We start from the raw sequence: 6394 nt of genomic DNA, 5'->3' as shown, positions 1-6394 counted from the left end.
TTCTTTCTTTTATCATTTCAGGTGATGAATCCATACCTATTTTTCACATTGAAGCATGTGACAGTTCCCAAAACTTTTGTGGCAGTGACTTCTTTACTTTTTCCAGTGAGTTTGTGTTCATGGTTGTGTTGCTGGATGTGCTGGTGTTGGCAAGACTGTTGCTGGCGCTGATGCAGGCAGGAACCGGTGGAGCCCGAGTAGGGCAGGCAGCACCATGCCCATGGTGCGGGATGGCTTGCAGGCAATGCGGCACGCTGGTGTTGTGGCTCACACTGCTGCTGGTGGCATGGCAACTTCCAAGGCCAGACTGCTGTTCCTGGCTCCCATTTTGCTGTTTGGCTTGGAGCTGCTGTGGTTGCTGAGAGCGGCTTTGGGGCGGCAGCAGCACCGGTGGGGTGACTGCCGACTCTCCGCGGCGGCAACTGCTTGGCAGGCTGTGCCTGCAGAGAATGGCAGCACTCACTGCCCGTGCCACATCTGGCAGTGCATGGCAACCAACACGAATGCATTCACTCCCTTGGATGCAGTGTTCTTCGGTTTGCAAGTTGGAGGCTGCGTCTCCCACTCCTCCGCCCTTACTTCTGGGACTGGGCCTGTGGAAACTGGTGGGGTATCCCTGAGGGCAGGATCCCAAACAGGAGAAACTCAGAAAGGGAAGGAAAAGGAGACCCTGTGCCTTTAGCCATGTGGTTTTTGCTATTTTGTGCAGCAGGGGTAAGGGCAAAACTTGGAGAAGAAAGCTTTTCTTGCAACAGGAGAGGGAGTGTAGGGAGGGGAAACTGGAGGAGAGATTTTTGGCTGAGGTTCAGCATTTTCCGAACATTCATCAGAAAGCTGAACATCTACAGCAACTAAAATAAACAAATGAAAAATTTTCATCACTCCAAAGTCTTCATTTTGCAACTTGCTCCTAGCCTCATTTTAAAGAATCATCTTCTAGAAATTAGTCCTGTGAAACATCAGGAAAACATTCACACAGCCAGTGTACTAAAAGCTTTAAATCCTCCTTTAAAAACTCAGATTTGTTGCAATGAAGAATGTTTTTAAATTGGAGGTAGACTTCCCACTGTGAGTAGATGTATCTTACTGGCATTTTGCCCCAAATCTCTTCACAGCACCTGAGAGTAAAGCAAACAGTGCCCCAAAGTTTCAAACTCACCACAGTGTGGTCAAAAAGCACTCTCAGGGTGGTCCATCCAAATGCTTTCAAGAAATAGAGGTCCTTGTTCAGGCACCATTTGTAGCTGCCGGTGGTAGTTCCTGCCCCCGGCTGCCACAGCAAGCCTGGATAGGCGTTCCAAATAGGAACTCCTGGCTCCTTCTAGGCAGGAGTCAGCTACAAAGTCTTTAGTAATACCTAACGGTTAGGCAGTCAGCTCTTTTATGAGATTCATCTTTGCTTGCAGACCTTCTTAGCTAGCTAGCAAATGAGATCTGGGATTGCTGCAGATGTTCCGAAGATTATCTTTATTTCTTCAAAGGAGTCTGCCAGCAAAAATTCGAATACAGAGCATAACAAAGGGGTTTTACAGGGTTAAGGAGGATTGAGAACTAGCCAGTAAAATCATAACTTGAAAACTATCCAATTACTTTAAGATTTTAGGTAAGAAATGATGAATCACCTATTAAAAAACAATAGAAACTCTAAAATATAACAGGGGTTGTGGTTAGCCAGAAAGCCGCTCAGAAGATCTCGTGATGTACGCGAAGATAGGGCCCCTTTCTCTCCATGACGCTGACCAATCATATTGTATCCCGCGGTTTTGAAAAAGCTACGTAAGCAAACCGCAATAACTTAAGCCACCGCTTTCAGGAAAGAAACGCATTTCGCCATCCACCCCATGGGTGTTTGTGTGTGCTTTGTGCGGCCAGCCTGTATGTTCGCCGTAGTTTCCCTCTAAACCAGCTCGCCTTGCCTAACAAAACAGGCAACACAGTGGTGCCGAAACCCGGGAACGTCCCCTGATCCACGGGCGCGGGCAATCAGGCAACCGGATTCGCGCTGGAGGAGGAGAAATGGCCGGAGCAGCAGGACTGACTTCGGCGGGGAGGACACTCCCGTACCGCCAAGATGGACGCGCTTGGCAAGGTAGCTGCAGAACTGCATAAGCAGTGGGGGATCCAATGTAAGCTAAAAGACACTGAATACACAATTATGCGGTTGTTAAAGTTAAGTGCCATTGACCGTCCTGTGGACATCCTGCATCCAGGATGTTGGGAGAAATGTACTAACACCCTTGTGCATGATGTTATTGTGTCTGGCTCCAGCAAAGTCTGAAAAGCTGGGGGAGGGTTACCCAGGCTCTAGAAAAGGCTTTGCTAGAACAGGAAACGTGGAAAGCAGCTCAGAATTGTTTGAAAATCACGTCAAAAGTGGGGGTGGGGGCTACCACTCAGACTGCGTTCGGTGATTGTGCTGCGGATTTGGGTTTGCAGTCTCAAACTAACAGTAGTTCACAGTCTCGGTCTCAGTTCCCTATCTTGACTCCTGATACCACTAAACCACAGCACCGGTTAGATTGCGATGATGTTTGCGAGCCTCCGGGTATCCTTAACAATGCGGGTCCCAAAAAGGTTTGGGAAAGGCCACCACCCAATGAACCTCAAAAGGGCACCAGGCAGGAGAGAGAAGGGCAGAGCGAGGGGTCTTTTCCCGCCGTGGACATACACAGTCACGATCATGAGGGGGAGGGTGCGGCTGAAAAGAGGCAGGAGACCCCGAGGTTCAATTGGGGAGTGCGCCCCAAAACATGCCCTTATAAGGAAAGAAGCTCCCCTGAAGGGAGGCAGAGGAAGGAAGGGAAAGAACCCACCCACAGGAAAGATAGAGGGCAGAGTCCAACCAAAAAGTACTGCTGCCCGGAAGACTCTTACCATTCAACTTCCTCTGAGTCAGACAGCGAGTATGGGTGGATTCAGCAGCTACCATGCGACGAGTGATGGGGCAAGCAAAGGGACAGAAAGCGATACCCATCTAGCACAGACTCTGATTCTGATTCAGATAAAGATAATATACCAGCCGCTTTTACCAAACTTACCAGTTTGCCTGCACCACACACAAAAAAGGGGAGCCTGCCAAAACCCATGCCACTGAGGGACTGGAAAGAAGTTCAGACAGTATTTGCCAATTTACCCAAAACAGCGGCGCGAATATTCCCAGTAAGGAGAGTGGATAACAATTTACCGGCCTACACTCCAGTAAACCCCAAAGATGTACAGGCCGTTGTCAAAGCCATTACGGAAATGGGGATAAATTCCACTATGGTCTCCACCATGATCGATGGCCTTTTCGGCAATGACGACATGCTCCCCTTTGACATTAAGCAGACGTGCCACATGATTTTTGATGGGGTGGGAATGATTGTGTTTGAGTGGGAAGAAAAATAGAAAAAAGACAGAGAAAATGCTCGCCAAAGTTAATGGGGATCAACACCCGCTGCGTCACTCCAGCCTGCTACGGCTGATGGGTCGTGACCCACAAATGGTCAGCCCCCAGGCACAAGCCCAAGGCTTGCGAGCCTCTGAAATTGCCACCACGACCCGCGCGACCAGAGAAGCCATCTGTACCGTCTGCAGGATTGTAACCAAGCCGGCCCCATGGACAACCATCAGGCAAAATGAGAGCGAATGCTTCACAGAATTCGTGGATCATCTCCAAGCAGTCGTAGATGCCTCCGACCTGCCATCAGAAGCAAAGGGCCCCGTCCTTGAAGGATGCCTCCAACAACAGTGCAACCAGCCCACCAAGGAACTCTTACGCTCAGTGCCACCTGGTGCCAGCCTCGCAGCAATGATCAAGCACGTCATGAGAGAAGAAAACCTAGCTCCAGTCCAAGCTGTAGTTGGCACTGCACTGGCTCCACTTCCAGCCGTGGTCGGCACTGCCGTAGCCGAGGTCATGGCTGTCCAGAATCATCACGGCCTCAGTCAACCACCACCTACAGGTCCTCCCCACCCAAGACCAAGAGGACCTTGCTGCGCTGAGAGTGCCGAAGTAAGAAGCAGGGAAACTGGCGGGAGAGGGGGCAGATGGGCCACGTGCAGCCCCCTCCCAGTTGGAATATGTGGCAGCCCAGCTACATGAATCCCGGGACAGAGCACCCGCCGAACCCGCTGCCCCCCAGGGAAGTAACCAACTTCATGGCCCAGCCAGTGTCCAGCCCCGTAACCCAGCCAATGCCCTTGCAAGAATCAACTACGCCCACGGTGCAGCAAGGCAACACGAAGAACGAGACCCCTGGGTGGCCCTGGCAGTGGAATGCAACGTCCCACCAATAATATGGGGAGTTTGTCAACAGTACTTCTACAACTCCACAATAAGCCCCTGGAAAAACTCCCCGTACTATCCTCAATCAGACGGCCTTGTCATCAGCATCCCCTTTCTGGTCAACACAGGTGCAGACGTAACGGTCGTCCCACAAACGTATTGGCCCCCAAGTTGGAAGCTAGAAGATGCTTCAACCGTAGGTGGAGTTGGAGGAATTTCCATCGCCCAAAAAAACATGGAACTAATAGCAATTACTTTGCATACCGAGAGAGGGCCTGAAAAGACTATCGAACTTTATGTTTATGTCTTATCAAACGTCCCACCTCTGTTGGGGCAAGATGCCCTATCTCAGCTAAGGTACAGGGTGACAAATTTACCCTAAGGGCCACTGCAGCGTACCCACCACTCCCAATTCGACTGACATGGAAATCATCAGATCCTGTGTACGTAGAGCAGTGGCCCATACCTGAGCCTCGAATGTCCGTCCTCCTTCAACTGGTCCAACAAGATTTAGAAAAGTAACACATTAACCATCCGTTTCCCTGTGGAACACACCAGTGTTTGTAATACCTAAACGCAGCGGCGAAGGCTTTCGCTTGCTTCACAACTTGCGAGCTGTTAACAAGACGATTCAACCGATGGGCCCCATGCAGACAAGACTACCCAGCAACTCCTTTATCCCAACAAACCAGCCCTGCACAGTAATTGACATTAAGAACTGCTTCTTTTCAATACCTCTGTATGAGCAAGACAAAGAACGGTTCGCCTTTTCCATCGTGTTTCCTAATGGTCAACAACCCAACCTTCGGTTCCAGTGGAAAGTCCTTCCCCAAGGGATGGTAAACTCTCCCACCATCTGCCAAATTGTTGTAAGCCGAGCCCTAGCGCCAGTTCGGTCAGTAAATCCCGAAGCCACTGTCATCCAGTATATGGACAATATCCTAATAGCGGCCCCTTCACCTGACCAAGTGGACAGCCTTGTGACAGCAGTTTCCGAGGTCCTAAAAACCAACGGCTTCGAAATAGCTGAAGCTAAAATAAAGAAAGGCCTTCAGTCACATTTCTAGGTGTGAAAATTAACGGCTCACCTCCCACGATTAAGATTCATCACGACATCAAGACATTACACATTGCACAGCAAGTAGTAGGGTCACTGCAGTGGTTACGTAACATTGTCCTTATTCCACCAGAGGTCATGTCCCCACTATATGACCTCCCTAAAGGCAAGCATACATGGAAGCAAAAAACCATCTCAGAAGAAGCAGCCCACTCGCTCGACTACATCAAACAACAGCTGTTCACTGCAATCCTTTCTAGGTGGAACCCGAGCCTGTCACTGGACTTGTATGTGCACTTCACAAAAGAAGGTGGAGTCGGAGTACTAGCACAAGGATCTCCTGATTTAGCTAAACCGGTACAGTGGCTAGCTCTGGGGAGACTGTCACGAGCCTTTACCCCAGGAGTGGAATGCCTTGGAAACCTAATCATGAAAGGCAGAAAACTTGCTCTAAGTCACCTAGGTTTCGAGCCTGCAAAAATATACTTACCCTTCCAGAAGCAGATTCCGTCATCATCTGTGGCAATCTCAGAGTGCCTTGCCCTAGATCTGTTCGGTTTTGCATGGACTCAATTACTGGCCATAGTGGACATCGACCTTCCACAAGAAGGTCAGGAACCGACCCCTATCAGGTCCAACTGTATTCACCAACAAAACAGGCAACAAGGGGTTCTGTGTAGGGGGGTGTCCTGGGTTGACATTACGATGCTTTGTATCCCCAATAGTGTGTGCTGTTCATGCCTGGAATTATGTTAGGTGCTTTCAGAATTGACTCTGAAAGTGAAGGCTCGTTTTGTCTAGTCATCCAGCGCCCCTCCCCCATCGTCTGCTGCTTAGCTGCTGCTTAGCTGCTGCTTAGCTGCTGCTTTGCTTTGCTTTTCTTTCCTTATTAGTTAGTTTAGCTAGGAATACCATCCAAACCTGTTCCAGAATGAGACCTAGGAACATCAAGGAGCCCCCAGAGTCTGCATTTTTGTGACAAGCATTCAGCCCTCCCCAGCGCCAGAGACTTTCTGAGTTTGTTCATCCTCTCAGACTGGTGAAAGAGTTTCCTTTGTCATCTGTTGCTG

The sequence above is a fragment of the Erithacus rubecula genome, assembly GCF_903797595.1.
Source record: "Erithacus rubecula genome assembly, contig: SUPER_Z_unloc_2, whole genome shotgun sequence".
NCBI lineage: Eukaryota > Metazoa > Chordata > Aves > Passeriformes > Muscicapidae > Erithacus > Erithacus rubecula.
This window is presented reverse-complemented; position numbering follows the sequence as displayed.